Source organism: Chiloscyllium plagiosum, unplaced genomic scaffold, assembly GCF_037043375.1.
Source record: "Chiloscyllium plagiosum isolate Xiang-an unplaced genomic scaffold, Cpla_swu_hap1 HiC_scaffold_88, whole genome shotgun sequence".
NCBI classification, from domain to species: Eukaryota; Metazoa; Chordata; class Chondrichthyes; order Orectolobiformes; family Hemiscylliidae; genus Chiloscyllium; species Chiloscyllium plagiosum.
Window position 1 is genome coordinate 55,819 of NW_028270227.1, and position 18,298 is coordinate 74,116.

General features: G+C 43.9%; 1 pseudogene; it reads right to left on the bottom strand.

Annotated features, from left to right (window-relative positions):
• Positions 1–4,616: 4,616 nt before the first annotated feature.
• On the bottom strand, positions 4,617–13,704 carry LOC148134091 (cyclic AMP-responsive element-binding protein 1 pseudogene; annotated as a pseudogene).
• Positions 13,705–18,298: the final 4,594 nt, after the last annotated feature.

Consider the following 18,298-nt stretch of genomic DNA (forward strand, 5'->3'; position numbering starts at 1 on the left):
CCAAACACGACTGTAAATAAGAAATGCAATTAAGCTTAGTGCAAGATGGTATACCACCTGCCTTGTCTCAAATTTGCTGCTCATCTTTGAGGACTAATCTGTCAGAATTGTGTTTGCTCCCTTCCTTTGAGATCATAGTCCACAAATGTCCCAGTTCCAATTCCTGGGCCGGGCCCGGTAACCACATTGCAGTGGGGTGGGGAGCTTTGTGTCAGCCTGACGTTTTTGTTAAGAGCAATATTGCGGGTTGAAGCTGACGGTTTTGACTAATATTGTGTCAACAAACTTGGAGGATATCCTTCCGAACGTATTGATTAACTGGACTGAGCCTGTTTACATGCAGCCCTGTTGGGAGTGCTGTAATATTCTAAGTTAAGAATCACACAACACCAGGTTATAGTCCATCAGGTTTATTTGGAAGCAGACTAGCTTTCGGAGCGCCGCTCCTTCATCAGGTGATTGTGGAGGGCACAATTCTAAGGCACAGAATTTATAGCAAACTTTTGTAGTGTGATGTAACTGAAATTATCCAATGAAAAATACCTTGATTGTCTGTTCAGTCTTTCATCTGTTCGAATACCATGATAGTTTCACTTCTTTTATGTGTAAAAATTGCTTATTTCGCAAAGGTTTGGTCACCGGACATAATATTCTCCATCTGTAGTCTTATGTCAAAAGTTCTCAATATTTTGTGAAATTAAAAATGTGTTGATTTATACAGATATCTTCTACTCTTCACTATCTCTGAGTGAATAATCTGTAATGTCTCCTACCCAACCACGTTGTGGGAGCACCTTCACCATACGAACTACAGCAGTACAAGGAAGTCAAACATCACCTTCTCAATAGGGAACAGAGCTTTGGCCTTGATCACTGGTATCTGTAGAAGGAGAAATACACATCATGTTTCAGGGAGTGCAGTATGATTTATAGGGAATGAAAATGGTGCAGAATTTGACTGTTAAAAATGGAAGGAAAATCCACTAACTTATTGGAAAAAAGAACTCTTCACTGTCAAAGATATTGTGGAAAAAATAACCTGATAATGGAGCATATGGTCAGGAGCCAGGCAGCAGTGGACAATCCATTTACAAAGAGGTCTGTGAACGTAATAGTAAAATACTACACATAGCAAAAATACACACGAGAGACTGAAAAAGCTAAATAACAAACAAGTGGACATCAAGGAGCCCAGAGATGAATCAGAGCAATGTTCACTTTTATGATCCCACAGTCAGAGATGTCTAGCACAGAAACAGACTCTTCAGTCCAACCCATCTATGCCAACCAGATATTCTAACCTAATGTATTCCCATTTTCCAGCACTTGGCCAACATCCCTCTGAACCCTTCCTATTCAAATGCCTTTGAAATGTTACAATTTTAGTTGCCCCTTCGGCTCCTTTTGAATTCTCTCCCCACCCCTCACCCCCTTCCCCCGCCACCACCACCCTAAACCTATATCCTCTAGTTCTGGGCTCTAACAACCCTTGTCTATTTACGCTATCCATGTCCCTCACGATTTTTATAAGCCTCTTTAACATCACACCTCAGCCTATGACACTGCAAGGAAAATGGCCCCAGCCTGTTATGCCTCTCCCTGCAACTCAAATCCTCCAACGCTGGCAACATCCTTGAAAATCAATTCTCAAACCTTTCAAGTTTCAGTGCCTCCTTCTGATCGGAGGGAGACCAGAACTGCACACAATATTCCAAAAGTGACCGAACCAATGCCCTGTCCAGCTCCTTTACTCAATGCTCTGACCAAGAAAGGGAAGCATACGAAATGCCTTCTTCACTGTCCTATCGACCTGCGACTCTACTTTCAAGGAACTATGAACCTGCATTCCAAGGTCACTTTGTTCAGCAAGACTCTCCAAGACCTTACAATTCAGTGTGTGAGTCCTGCTCTGATTTTCTTTTCTAAAATGCAGCACCTCACATTTATCTAAATTAAACCCAATCTGCCACTCCCTATCCCATTGTTCCATCCGGTCAATATCCCATGGTACTCTGAGATAACCTTCATCACTGTGCACAATACCTCCAATTTTGGTGTCACCTGCAAACTTACTAACTGTACCGCCTCTATTCACATCCAAATCATTTAAATGAATGACCAAACAAATCCAGAAAAGAAATCCATTTCTCTGGGTGTGAATATGCTCTGTGTAAATCCTGCCCTTTGACTCTCTACCAGAGAAGGCTGAACCTTGCCCCCTACAAAGCTGGCGGCTGCACGTGTCCAGTGAATCGTAGCCCCGAATAAAGATGGTGGTGCTTACTCGAGTCAATCGCTGGATGAGGCATTTTCCCGTTTACTGCAAAAACGGGACTAAGTTTCAAATTTGCATTTTCCGATGTGCATCCAACGTCTATAAACCCTCTCAACCCATACCAACACCATTTCCCTCCCGCTTCCTGCTGTTTATTTCTATCTTTGCCAACAGCTCTCCGTCCACACATCCCGAACCGACTGCGAGGATGATCACGTGGTATAGTCTAGTCCCGCCCCTCATTCACCCTGATTGGTCAGAGGACCAACTGCCCCGCCAGGTCCTCCAGCACTGTCCCTGCCTTTCCATTGGTCCGCCGCTGACATGAATCACACGGGGCCCATTGTTGGCTGGAGCATACGGATTGCTTCGTGGCTTTTGTTGCTGTTCATGAGTTACAAGAGTTAAAAATGACACATCAGCATCTCAAAACCACATGATGAAGAAGCAGCAAACATAGTGCTTCCAAATAATCCTGTTGACCAATAGCCTGGTGTTCTCTGAATTTTACTTTTGTCCATCCCAATCCAACACCAACACCTCCAAGTCACGAATGAGGGAGGGATGTATAACATAAGAAATAGGAACAGGAGAAGGCCGTCCTGCCCTTCGAGCCTGCTCTGCCATTCAATAAGGTCATGGCTGATCATTTCATGGACACAACCATTTACCCACGTTCTCACCGTATTCCTTAATTAATTACGTTTTTAAAAAATCTAACCTAGCTTTAAAAACGTTTTCTGAACTAGCATCAACTACTTCCCTAGGCAATGAATTCCATAGAGGTCAAGAAGTTCATTCTCAATTCAGTCTTAAATTTGCTGCCTCTAGTCTTGCGGTGATGCCCTCTTGTCCTAGCTTCACCTGCCAGTGGAAACACCCTCTCTACTTATATTTTATCCATTCCATTCATTATTTTATATGTTTCCATTCTTCTGAATTCCAATAAACATAATCCCAATCTATTCAGTCTCTGTTAAGTGAACCCCCTCAACTCCGGAATCAACCTGCTTAACCTCCTCTCCACTCCCTCTCGTGCCAGTACATCCTTTCTCAACACAGGAGATAAAAACTACATTCAGTACTCCAGGTGTGGCCTCACCAGCACCCAATACAGCTGGAACATAACCTCTGCTTTTAAATACAATCCCTTCAGCAATGCAGGACAAAATTCCATTTGCTTTCAGAACTGATTGTTGTACCTGGTGACCAACCTTCATGTAGAAGGATGCTCAGGTCCCTCTGCAGAGCAAATGATGCAACCTTTTAACATTCAAGTATATTTTTTTAAAATGTTACTATAACCAAAGAGTATAAACTTTATATTTACAAACATTCTATTTCATTTGACAAACCATTACCCACTCACTCAATGTATCTATGTTCCACTGCAAAGTTTCACAGTCCTACACTCACTTTGTTCCGCTAATCATCTTAGTGTCACATGCAAACTTTGACACACTACATTTGATTCCAACTCCAAATCATCTGTATCAATTGTAAATACTTGCAGTCCCAACACCGATCCCTGAGGCACACTACTTCTCAATAATACTTATTTATCCCCACACTTTGCTTCCTATTAGTCAACCAATCTTCTACTCCTTACACCATGCACTCTTATATTATGCAACAGCTTCTTACACAGCACCTTGTTGATGGTATTTTGGAAATCCAGCTACACCACATCCACTGAGTCCCCGTTGTCCATCTGGCTTGACATGTCATCATAGAATTCCAAAAAATTGGTCAAGCATGACCTGCCTTTCATGAACCCATGCTGTGTCTGTACAATGGGACAATTTTTATCGAGATTCCCTGCTATTTCTTCCTTGATAATAGACCCAAGCATCTTTCCCACTACAGAGAATAAACTAACTGATATATAATTCCCCACTTTTTGTCCAACTCCTTTTTAAAACAGTGGTATCACTTTTGCTGTTTTCCAATCTGCTGGGACTGCCACAGAGGCCAATGAATTGTGGAATATTACTGCCAGTGCATTTGCTATTTTTCCTGGCATCTCTTTTAGTACCCTGGGATGCATTGCATCAAGGTCAGGAGACTTCTCTATCGTTCGCTCAATTACCTCCAAACAGTCTAAAACTAGCTGTTCCGTCATAACAATAGTTTCCAAATCCTCACCTACCTTTGTCTCTTTTCTAGTTACTGGAAAGATATCAGTATCCTCCACTGTGATATCCCATATCTAAATGCTTCTTTTCATTTCCAAAGGACCAACATTTACTTTAGCCATTCTTTTCTCGTTATATATGTTTATATAAACATTTGCTCTCTGTCTTTATAGTCTGTGCTAGTTTATTTTTTCTCATGTTCGATATTACTTTTCTTTATAGCTCTTTTGTGGCTTTCGGTTGACCTTTAACGTTTTCCCTATTCTAGTTTCATGCTGTTTTTGGCCACTTTGTACGCCTTCTCTTTCAATTTGATTTTCCAGAACGGTAACACAATTCTCCAAGCATTTCCCATACTCTTTCTTCTTGCTACGGCACTCTCGACCTGCTTCTCTGTTTTTCATGAGGCGGATTTCACGTTTACGAGTGGTTTCTTCAGCATTCTGGGGCTGGCTTTGGAGGACTGGTGAAGATGCCCTGGCCAACAGTGGAGTTAGGAGTTGTACGGATCTGATAGGTTCGGACATCTCCAGCAGCACCTTGTACAAGCACCTGGCTGCCAGGCACAAAGATTTGCTGTCCATCAGGGCTCTGTGCATACTGTATAATGGCTGCTCCAACCTTGGCTGTAGCTGCGTTGGTCATTGTTAGTGTCTGAAGTCCTTGCACTTCATCTGTAGCATTGTTCGCCAGCTGAATTGCTCCCCCCTGTGTCATAGCAATGTATTGTCCGCTGCTAGTCTGATAGATGGGTGTCTGCATCTTCATTGTAGTAATGGTTGAGACAGATTCTTCTTCTGATTTCTCTTCATCGGTTTCTTGGCACACTGGTGGGATCAGAAGAAATTTCATTCAGGATTTTTCTGTATGAACGCCGACTCGATAGAATTCCTCTACGTTTCTGAGAGTCAGTCATGCTATCCACAGATTCCTGGGAGTCTTCATTTTCAAGTATAGTAGAAATCTGAACAGTCTGAAATTGGGGGGACTGTATGACTGAGGATTGAGCTGCTTGGATAACTCCTTGGACTTGAACAGCCTGCCCATTCGGCAATTGCACCAAAGTTGGATTGTTGTTGATTGGATCCGAGGCATGGTTACCTGCATGGTCACATTATATATTAATGATCTGGATGAAGGGACTGGAGGCATTCTATCGAAGTTTGCTGATGATACGAAGTTAGGTGGACAGGCAGGTAGTACTGAGGAAGTGGGGAGGCTGCAGAAGGATCTAGACATTTTGGGAAAGTTGTCTAGGAAATGGCTGATGGAATTCAATGTGAGCAAACGCGAGGTATTGCACTTTGGAAAAAAGAATACAAGCATGGACTACTTTCTAAACGTTGAGAAAATTCATAAAGCCAAAGTATAAATGGATCTGCGAGTGCTAGTCGAGGATTCTCTAAAGGTAAACATGCAGGTTGAATCCGTGATTAAGAAAGCGAATGCGATGTTGTCACTTATCTCAAGACGGTTGGAATATAAAAGCACCGATGTGCTACTGAGACTTTAAAAAGCTCTGGTTCGGCCCCATTTGGAGTACTGTGTCCAGTTTTGGTCCACACACCTCAGGAAGGATATACTGGCACTGGAGCGTGTCCAGCAGAGATTCACACGGATGATCCCTGGAATGTTAGGTCTAACATACGAGGAATGACTGAGGATCCTTTGATTGTATTCATTGGAGTTTGGAAGGTTAAGGAGAGATCTAATAGGCACTTACAAGATAATACATGGCTTGGAAAGGGTGGACTCTAGGAAATTGTTTCCATTAGGTGAAGAGACTAGGACCGGTGGGCACAGACTTAGAATTGGAGGGTATCAATTCAGAACAGAAATGCAGAATCATTTCTTCAGCCAGAGAGTGCTGGGCCTGTGGAATTCATTGCCGTGGAGTGCAGTGGAGGCCGGGACGCTAAATGTCTTCAAGGCAGAGATTGATAACTTCTTGATGTCACAAGGAATTAAGGTCTACGGGGTGAATGCGGGTAAGTGAAGTTGAAATACCCATCAGCCATGATTAAATGGCGGAGTGGACTCGATGGGCCGAATGGCCTTACTTCCACTCCTATGTCTTATAGGCTTATGATCTAATTTGATCACTTTCCTCAGATACACATTGCTGAGTATGCCTTTTCATACAGTTCTTCCTTTTCACTGGAATAGACCTTTGTAAAATGTCTTTGAAAATCTTCCACTGCTCATCAACTTCCCACCATAAAATTTTTGTTTCCAGTCTACTTTATCCAGATTCTCTCTCATTCTATTGTAGTTCCCAGTGTTCCAGCACAGAACCCAGTTATTAGATTTTATCTTCACACTCACCATATGTATTCTAGTTCAACCATACGGTGATCGCTTCTTCCCATGGGATCCCTAACTCTGAAGTCATTAATTATTCCTGCCTCATTGCACAGGGCATGGAATCTTTCACTATGGCAAATCTCCTAAGGTGCTTCATGGATGATCAATACATTGATTAAAGAGAATGATTTTAAAATACATCTTAAAAGGATGATAGAGAAGGTTAGGGAGGATGTTCTACAGACTTCTGCCCTTGACAGCTCCAACTGTGGAGTGATGCAGGTGGGGTGTGTTGGAAAGGGAATGTGCAAAGGCAAAATGGAAGAGCGCAAGCAGTGCATAAAGTCTTAAGGACAGAGGAAGTTCCAAACTCAGTCTGTCTATCATAGAGAGTATGGCTGTCTCATGGACTTTGAAGCACTGCAACAGGTCCATGCATGTCATGACTATAGTGATAAAAGAGATTTCTGCTGTCTTAAACAGAGTGACGGATCTTGTATTGTGGGCTTATGAAACGTCACTGATCTCTACCAAACATGTACGAGGTAGAGTCAGGGCAATAATAAGATGCTGCAACAAGAGGGGAACAGGTAACTCCATACAAAACCCTACTCCTTCTCACCTATTTTCACCTCCAAAACTGAGGGAGTTCCAGAAAAGCAGCTTTATATCCCACCACAACACTTTACCCCACAATCGTGGGATATGGCTGTACACAAGGAAGAGTGGAGCAGACTGTATTAGGACCCTGAAACACTTGGTAAAGACTAAAATCACCTGAGTATTGAGAGCCCCACCACATTGTGTGCGTTTCTATTGTTTTTATTCGGTTCCTGACTTCCCTTGTTTTCCCTCAAGAACCTGTTCAAAGTTGATTTTACACACACCTGCACCATCTGTGAATTGAACGCCGGCCTTTTGGTCTAAGATTCGGGATATTTTCACCGCATCACAAGGCATCGACTCCAACTTCCCTTGTCCCTTAATGTTTCTGTGGCTTCGCTGCTGAGTTGCGCCTCAATCAACACTGCAATTGGGAGGAAGGGGCGGAACTGGAGGACAGAGCAGAATCTGGTCCTCCAACCAGAGTGAGCGAGGAGCGGGGCCAGTGCATTCTCGGGAGTGAACGCTTCAGGATTGGTCAGAAAGTAAACTGTTTTGCAGGATTGATCATTCTCACGACATTGTGGAGCATTAAACTCCTCTCATAAAACAATGTGCGGTTTTAAAGAAATCGTTAAGATGTAAATCTGACAACATAGTTAAGATGTAAATCTGACAACATAGTTAAGATGTAAATCTGACAATGTACACATTTCCAACCGATTTACACAACTCGAGTAACAAACTTATTTTCAAACTCCCAGAACGATTGGTAATTTACATACCTAGCCGGTATGGTTAAGTTGGACCGAAAAATCTATTTGCATATTAGCCATCTCAATGACTGTAACTCGACAGAGCAATTGTTAATGTCTAATATTTCCCCCATGATTCTGTGCAGTTATGGACATTCTCTATAAATGCACTGATAACCTCTGACGCACGCGCAGTTTGGTTTGTATGAAGAGAATGCGCACTGTCACATTAACCAGGACACGGCGAGACATGGAGCAGCTTAGATTACTTCACTCAAGACATGAATGTACCCGGTGGGTTTTTCTTAATATCAGCAATTGTTTAATACTCACTTACAGGTTTTTAATTGCATCTTTTTTGAAGCATTTAATTTACATTCAATCATTTGCAATGGTGGGATTTGAACCTGTGTCCAGAGCACATTTGCTGAGTTTCTGGATAAATTGTTTCACATAATGCCACTAGGCTATCACGTCGTCTGCTCCAGGTTGTGCATCCCAGTGCAACATGAATCAAAACCCTTTCTTCCTGCACAATTGTTTGATCTTGCTCTCTGGTGATATTACTAAGTAACTCTCCATGTGGGATCCCTCACTGTGTGGGTCTAATTGTTGCCTCTGTCAGTGTCCCTCGCTCTTGGAGCTACTCCAGATCCTGAGCAAACAGAATTCTCCATTCCAGATAGACGATGGAGACTGGCAACACTGCAATTGGGAGGAAGGGGCGGAACTGGAGGACAGAGCAGAATCCGGTCCTCCAACCAGAGTGAGCGAGGAGCGGGGCCAGTGCATTCTCGGGAGTGAACGCTTCAGGATTGGTCAGACATTGCACTGCATCAGTCCAATTTTACATTCTGTTTATCTGTCTGTAGGTACTCCGGAAGGTCCTGACCTAATAGACTCCCCAGCTCCTGGGTGTCTCATCCATCCCTCATTGAAGAAGGTTTGTCAGCCAGAGAGACACAGGTCAGATCTGGAGCCTTCAATAAATCCTGCAGTGAGGTAAGATCACACTCAGTGCACAGAGCAGAGAGCAATGCGAGGGCTCCAAACATCAGCTAACAGGACATGACATAGCTATAGTGCTGGAGGGGGAGCACAGTACAGTCACAACCCAGGTTCAGACACCGCCTTTACTGCAAGTTTTGTTGTACTAAGACAACATCGGGAGTGTCACAGTTAACAATCCAAGCCTGAGCTGTCTTAATGAGCATCAGTACAAAAGAGGGGAAAGCGGGCCTTCCACGAGAGGGTGGGAATGCTGTCTGGGAATGTTCTGTTAGGTGTTTCCTCTCCTACACTGTATCTATGGCTTGTCTTGTGGATCAGATCTTCAATCATTCTAATGCCAAAAACAGTTCCTATTTCTGTACTTTCCGCCCCTCTCACCAATCACTTCATACGTTTGAAACCTGCCCCAGTCCAGACGACCATCCATATCTCTCTAACTTATTTCAGTATCGACAACATGCCTTGTCACGATAGTCCACTCATCCAATAACTCAAGACTTCGGCTCTGTTTCTGTGCTGCATGACTCTCTGGCTGAAGTCATCAATGCTGACCAGGTTTCCTGAACTGAATGAGTTGCATTTCCCTGCGTTTGGCCCATGGCCCTTCAAACCTTCTCCTCTCCAAGTTCCTGCCCAAATGTCTTTTCTATGTTGGAATTGTTCTTGATTCTCCATTGCGCCACTGGCAGTCCATTCCATGTATGAACTGTCCTCTGTGGAAAATGTTGCCCCTCAGCTCCCTAAGTATATCTTTGCTCTCGGTCACTCCTCAGGCCTTACCCATTCTGCTGTGGGACACAACCCCTCATCAACATAGACTCCCCTCGGACATTACCCAACCTGCTGTAGGACACAACCCCATCCCCGGTACAGTCTACCCTTGAGCCTTACCCATCCTACTTTGGGACGCATACCCTCCCCGGTACAGATTACCCATTCTGCAGTGGGACACGACCCATCCCCGTTACAGACTCTCCTCGGGCCTTCCCCATCCTGCAATGGGACACAACCCCTCCCAGAACCAGACTCCGCTCGGGCCTTACCCGCCCTGCTGTGGGACACAACCCCTCCCCGGTGCAGACTCCCTCGGGTCTTACCCATCTTGCTGTGGGACACAACCCCTCCCCGGTGCAGACTCCCCTTGGGTCTTACCCATCCTGCTGTGGGAAACAACCCTTCCCCGGTACAATCTACCCTTGAGTCTTACCTGTCCTGCTTTGGGTTGCATACCCTCCTCGGTACAAAGTACCCACGGGCCTCACCCTTCCTGCTGTGGGGCACAATCCCTCTCTGGTGCAATCTGCCCTCCATCCTTACCCATCCTGCTTGTGACACAACCCCTCCACGGTACAACTCACCTCAGGCCTTACCAATCCTGCTTGGGACACAACCCCTCCACGGTACAACTCACCTCAGGCCTTACCAATCCTGCTGTGGGACACAGACCCTCCCCGGTACAGAGTCCCCTCGGGCCATACTCATCCTGCTGTGGGACACAACCCCTGCCCGGTAGAGTCCCCTCGGGCATTACCCATCCTGCTGTGGGACACACACTCTCCCCTGTACAGATTCCCGTGGCCTCACCCACCCTAACGTCTCCCCTGTGCAGATTTCCCTCGGACATTACCAATCCCAGGTCCAGACTTGTCCATAGCCTTGCCCATCCTGCTGTGGGACACGATCATTTCCCAGTACAGACTCCCCTCGGGCCTTTCCCATCCTGCTGTGGGACGCAGCCACTCCCCGGTACACAGTCCCCTCGGGCCTTACCTATCCTGCTGTGGGACACAACCCGTGCCCGGGACAGAGTCCACTCCGGCCTTACCCATCCTGCTGTGGGACAGGTTGACAATTGTGTTGAATAGAATCCTTCCAGTGTGGAAACAGGCCCCTGGTCCAGCAAGTCCACACAGACCCACGTTACATACCCTGCTCAAAATAGCTTCAAAACAGCTAGAAACAGTGATCATTGAATTGGTTAAAAACTCCGAAGTTACATTGGGCAGTTTAAACGTTTCGCTGTATTGGTGATATGTTCCTTTTCTTCAAAGAGGTAACATTTTTATTAAAGCAGCAGATGTTCATTGTGAGAGTGTCTCTGTTAAACTAGAAGCTGTTCTGTTCTCTGTGTAACAGGCTGTTGTTGCGTGCGATGGATTGTCACTAATAGCGTAATTGACCTGTGACTCCTTGATCAGGTTTTCGTTGTCTGTAAATCTAGTGATCAGTGAACTACACATGTGCTCTTCTTAGCGAAAACAAAAAAATTCATTTCTCAACGTAAAAACGGCACATCACAAAGCTATTTCATGTATTTTTGGCACACACCACTGACCAGTGTATCTGTTTCCTAAATAATTTTGAACTCGATCTGTAACTCTAAAAGTATCTGAATTGCTTGTCAGTTGGTTGAGAATTCAGCCTCTTTGTTCTGAACTGTTTTGATGCAGGCGGTGGCTTCATTCTGTCTCTGCCAAGCTTGATTTCTCCTTCTGCTGTGATTCTGGGAAATTCCTTTCTGCAGGTTAGAATATTCAATGACTGAACATTGAATGATTTTGAATCTAACAGAGCCTTGTTTTCAGCTCATTATTCACTTTCCATTTCCTGGTTGTGTTGAATGTTACAGGAACAGGCTCTGAGCAATGTTTCCATTCCCTTGTATTGGAGTCATTGACAGCCACGTGCTCAGTCAGTTTCAGGCCAATGGATCAGTTTCTCTGTCCTATTAGATGATGGCCACTTGCTCAGTTTCCGATGGCTCACCTCAGTGTCAGTCCGTCAGCTGCTGAAACTCTCCATCCAGCATTTGTTCCATCTCACCATGACTACTCCAGCACAGTCCCAGCTTGTCTCCCACATTCTACCTCGATATACTCATGATCACCTCAGATTCTACTGTCAGTATCCTTACAGCAAGTCACGTAGGTCATCCACCTCCATTTCACGCTGGTCTACATTACATTCAGTCCAAATGTAATTTCAGAATTCCATTCATTGCGTTTAAAAACACCCATGCTCTTGTACTAAACAAACATCCAGGTTCCATCAGATAGGTGGGTGTCTGCGTGGTTGGGTTGGAGCAACAGCAGGACACACTGAGGATCGTACAGGGGACAAAGATGCGGGATGTTTAAGAAGAGAGATCTGGTGTATTGTTGGGGATAGCTTCTCAGGGGAGTAGCACAGCGGTAGCCAGGTCTATAACACCACAACTCAATAGCTTGAGTTATCGGGAGAGTTAGACAAGCTGGAACATTTCCCTTCAGAGCACAGGAGACATAAGGGAGATCTTATAGCAATGTATATGATCATGGGAGGCATGAATAGGGTGAATGAATTCAGTCTTTTTCCCAGGGTTGAAGAATTGAGGATTAGAGGGCATCAGTTTAAGGTTAGAGCGGAAAGAATAAAAGGGAACGTTAGCACAACCTTTTTACACAGATGCTGATTCTCATACGGAATGAGCTGTCAGTGGAAGTGGCAGAGGCAGGTACATTAACAACATTTAAAAAATATTTGGACAAATACTTGGATAGGAAAGGATTAGAAGGATATGGGGCATGGGCATGGAAATGGGGGTGCCATGGATGGAAATGATGGTTGCCAGGGATCAGTCTGTCCCCTAGGACCTCTCTGTGTTGTATGACTCTATAACTGACTTTGCTGTAGAACAAGGTCGGACAAAATCCAAGGGAGCAAAAAAAGGAGGCGAGCCACTAGTTGGGGGCATAGACAGGTGTTACTGTGGCTGCGTCCGAGACTCCAGGATGGGGTGTTGTATCCCTGCTGCCTGGGTCAAGGACATATCTGAGCATTTGCTTGAAATTCTGAATTGGGCGAATGGGAGGCCAGAGGTCATGGTGCACATTGCTACCAACGACACGGGTAAGGGGTTCTCTGGGTACACTTAATACATCCTATTTGGACTTACAGGTCCCATCTGGCCTGCAGGGATTGTTGCGGGTCAGCTGCACGTCTGTGACTCAGAGGTGCACCCCGGGTGCAGGAGGCCCAGGGCCAATATGAACACATCTCTCCTGAAATGGCCTGGTTGATAATACCCCGAGCACACTATTCCTGATCCTCTCTGAATCTGACTTCTCACCATATCCTTTAGCGACCCCACCTCCTTGTCCCTGTCCTTGCAAACTTTAGTTCCGCCAATGCTGTCGCTTAATTTTATTTTGCCCTTTGTATGGTACTTCTGGAAAATGTCCCTCCAAAAACATTTCTTATCGGCATGTGGTTTCCTTGCCCTTGCCATGTGGCGTTAGGGTGCTCTCCCAACACAGCATGTAATTCATTACATTACCGTCGATCAACCGATCTGTCACTGGCAACATCGCCTTGCGTTTCTCTCTTTCATTCTTTTTAGGTTCCTTGAGCTGCAGTAGTGAAAAAGTTCTTTGCACTTCCTCCTGTTACTCAGCCAGCTTCTTATTGTCTTTCCAGTATCTCTCGACTGCATGGCCTACATAATCTCTGAAGTCTTGGCGGTTCATCGACGTCAGACCGCTACCTTCTCGAACTGAGATTTGAATTGAGAGGTCCTGGCCTCAACAATAGCAGTCTGGAACATTGTGGTCAGCAGTTGACTACCTTCCGTCACGTGATCCATTTCAAGATGCCACTTTTTCAACTGTTTTTCCAGGTAGGCTCCTGGGTTTTCAGTGTCTCCCAGTGGATTTCTCTCAAAGCTTAGGGATCAATCTTGTGCGGATAACAATCTCTAAGTGCCAGCCACGCATTCTGTCTTACTCGATCAAGTGCAGCACCATCAATCATCGGGTTGTTCACCACATGCTTCAGCCACGCTCAATTCATTATCTCTATTAATTCGTGAGTCCCAACACCTTTATTAACGGTGACTTCAATCCCTCATAGCCAACAACCGCCCTATAGTTTCATCCTGAATGTCTCTAATCCACTTTCCTGCTCTGTCATGAAAATTGGGCAACACGTTTCTCAGCCTTTCTAGATCCTGGGTTCCCAAGGAATGGATTTTATAAGCAATGACAGTATCTTTCCCTGTGACAGCTTCTTTCCCTTATTAAAACTGCTACATTGTGTTTCCTCATCAGATTCCACTTCAGAACCTACTTCGTATCTTGCCATTCTTTTTTCGCTTCCTCTCCTTGTGCCCATTTTCCTGAACACATTACTGCCTCCTCTGTTCCCCCCATTACTGTCAGTATCACCGTCCGCCTGTTTCTGCCCAACATCCATGCAAAGCTTTAAATATGCCTCATAATCCCTCCGTTCTCTAATTTGTATTGCTCCCGAATTTCATCTCTAAGTCTCTCTTTTTCCATGTCAAAAGCACCTAATTGTGCTTGCTTCTTCGTCTGCTCTGCGTCCCGTTTTATTCTTAACATATTCTATTCTGGCACAGCTTCTTCCCAATTAAATTTCCCCTCTAACTGTAATGTCCCCCTTACTGCAGGACAGTGTGTTACATTCTCTCCATCTAAATGGGTGTGTGTGTGTGGATTGGGGGGAGGGGGGCGATGGAGCGAGGGTGAAGTTCCAAGTCTTCCGAACTGGGATATATAGATGTTGTCCCCTGCTGGGCCCCCAGGAATGAAGGCCCTTTAATCTTCATTGGGTACGCGGAGATGGTTTCATGGCCACCCTTTGTAAAGAGAAACTGCTTTCTCTGCTCTCTGGCAACCCCATCAGTCGCAAGTGATGCCTGAAAAACGTTCTGCAAATCCACTCCTTCAACTCGAATTACCTTTAAAATTTCCACCTCCTATTCTCTCTTCAACATTCTCTTCTTTGATTTATCCTTACGTCTGTAATTGTCAATTAAACCTTGCATTTCATCACACATATTCATATCAAAGGTACCTTCTTCCATTCATTATGTTAATAAATCCTTAGTTTTTCTTTCCACTTTTTCAGAAATTTATATGATATCGCTTCTTAATATTGGAAATTCCTCCGTCAATATTCCAACTGCAGTCCCTTTTTTCATCGTGACATAGATTTCAATCTCGCTAAACTATTATCTCTGTTTTCACAAATCACACCCTTATGATTTAGAAGTCCAATTGTGCCTCGTCAGTTCGTATATGTTTTTCCCGAATTCCTCAATTTGCAATTGTCCCTTACCAACCAATCAGTCCTTAAACTTCCTTAGTTTCAACTAATGCACATAAAAATCTATCCTCATTGGTTCTGCCAGTACTATTCTCGGAATCTCGCCACAGAATACACGATGGTTCCTTGAAACTTACTCCAGAAAAAAATGTATATCTTAAATTCCGACAGGGCAAATTAAAATCAAAGCACTCCTGGATCTCGAGCTCTGGGGAACAAAACAGAAATGTTTGACCACCAACAAACAATTGTGCATGCAAATCAGATCACAACGGTTAAACTGTCGAGTCTGTCTCTCTCACACACGCACAGACACAAGCTAAACCTTTCTGCAAGCCAGAACTTCTTTCTCTCTCTCACACACGCACACACACAGACACACACACATACACAGCCTTTCTGCAAGCCACAGCTTGTCTCTCTCACACATGCACATGCATAAACAAAGCCTTTCTGCAAGTCAGAGCTTCTCTCTCTCTCTTTCTCTCTCTCTCTCTCTCTCACACACACATACACGTCCTGCAATCAGTCAGAAGCTCAGCACTGAGCCATTATTTTTCTCTCTCTCTATTTCAGAACCTTGCATAAATAGTTCCTTTGTTCATTTCTAAAAGCACTGTTCAGTTACCATACAGACCTGGTCTTAAACATTCAACAGTCCAGTAACAATTTAACACTCTGATAATCTCTATTATTTAACTTTTAATCTGCCAATCTGCCGATTTTGAATTTCATCTAAATCACTATTACTACCATTAAAACATGCCTTATATGTTCCTGATCGCTCACACCCCTTTATTTTCCTTTTCGTTTTGTCTTGCTTTTCTTTATTTTCGTAAAACTTAAAACTTTATTTTATTAAAGCTTCACAGAAACGTAAACACACCACGTGGATATTTGTCTCAATTCCTTTCGTCTCTAACTGCATGCCCCTTGTGTAGTTTTCCTGAACTGTTTTCTGCGTCTCCTGAAAGTTTTCTTTACCACCCCGCCCCCTTCTGGTTCTTTGGATCGGAGCGACCCGCCAGTAGCTTTCTGCGTTCCCGAGAAACTACCGTACTTGACAGAATATTGTCCAAATTAGCAGCAAAACGCTTACCCTTTCTTTTGTGTGTGCCCAGCCATTTTATTCCGTCTGTCTCTGGAGAGCTGTTGGTTCAACTGGGAAGTGCCCTGCGGCTGCAGCCTCTTTTCAGAGGAAATGCTCTTTTCCCGGTCCCATCTGGCATGTCAAATTTATTGTGGAAGAACCACTCAAAATTTCAGAAAAATAATCGGGAAACGCAGAAAATCCGTCATCAAATTAAACTCAAGTCTTAAAAAGCAAAGCTATGTGAGCCAGCAAAATGTATCCACTTAGTGCCCACAAACTGGTTGTTCGTCTGCAGTTTATGGAGTTGTTGTTCCCGCGCCTATTGGAAAACGTTAGCAGAGCAAATCATGCTGGGTTGCTTTGTCTTTCGAAACTTATCTGCGCCTGCCACACTGGTTCCCTACATTGCACTTAACCTACAACACCATCGTCTTCAGCATTAGCTCATCTTCCAGTGATTTAACGAGACGATCACAATGCACTACCATCTTCTATTACTGGAACCCTGTAATATGATCCGGGGCCTGCATTACAACAAGAAGTTAACTACATAACTGCCAGAATAACTTTCATAACACCAGTTCAGCAATGATGCTACGAAATGGCAGACCAACTTGAGAGGCTGAATTTCCTCTTATGTCCTATGTTATTATGCTTGAGTTGGAGGAAATTTAGACTAGCTTAGATACCTCCAACACGAGCCTTCAATACTTTTGTTCGTACATTTTCAAAACCTCAGCCATTTTGTGTCTATTACATTATCTGTTTTGCGATTTCCCTTTGATTGAATAAGCTGCATGTTGATAGATTATTTGTTATTTGCAATTACTCATCAATTTTCGGCAGAGTTTTAAAAAAAGCTGCAACATCTGAGGCCTGGAATAAACTTCTGAGGAAGGCATACTGGACGCGAACTGTTGCTCTGATTTTATCCACAGCCGATGCCAGACATGATGAGCATCTCCCAGCAATTTCTGTTATTGTTTTTGATTTACAGCATGAGTTGCATAGCAACGATCGATAGCATTTTTTTTTCTCCCCGATGGGGGTTGTAACTTACTAGGGGAGAGCGGAAACGATTCGGGGAGATAAGCGTGGGAAGTTCTTTATGTGCAGGGCGATGGGTGTTTGGAATGCATTGCCAGTAAAGGTGGCAGATGTGGGCACGATAAAATCATTTAAGATGTATCAGACAGATTCGTGAAAGGAAAGTGAGTAGAGGGATACAGGCGCTTCGAAAATGAGCTACAGGTATAGGTGGAGTCTCTAGATTCACGCACTTTTCAAGGGCTGGGTGGCCTGCTCTTGTGCTGAAATTTACATTGTTATGTGTTCTTTTCTTCTTGGATGCGTAATGCACTTTCTTCGTAAACGAATGGAAAAGAATTATAACAGCTTGCAGGAGAAGAGAACTGAGTTTTCCACAGAAAATGTCCATTTCTCAGCATGGCGAGGCATTCGACTCTGCTCAGTTCTGTGTCCAATATCCAGGCAGTCTGGTCTGCCAATGATAATGAAATTAACTGGGATGAATCTGGATGTTCTCTTTATCGCATTTTATTACAACAGGACCCAGGCAGTTAATAAAACATTTATGTCCTCCACGACGTTCAAAATCATCTTAGCAGAGGCTGTGCTAATCCATTGTAAACTGTTAATGCACTATCTCAAAACAACCAATTATCTCCCTGGAGCCTGACGTGAGGTATATGAGGTAACATTTTCTTTCAGAAACATTTTCTATCTTCTGATAGAAACACAAAGAGTACCTCCAGGTTTAGTTTGCCATTGACTATCCCATAATTGTCGCATTCAGACTGACAGGTAGAGCAGTGTTGTTACTTTTCTATCACAGAAAACATTTTAAAGATATCTTAATACGTTCGCATTATCACTTTCATTTCTATTTTTTATTTATTACATGGTCATATATCTTTTCTCAATCTCTGGAAGAATGTCGTATTTTCACTTGTTTAATTTCTTATCAGTTGCAAATTCACATTTTGCACATTCGTGG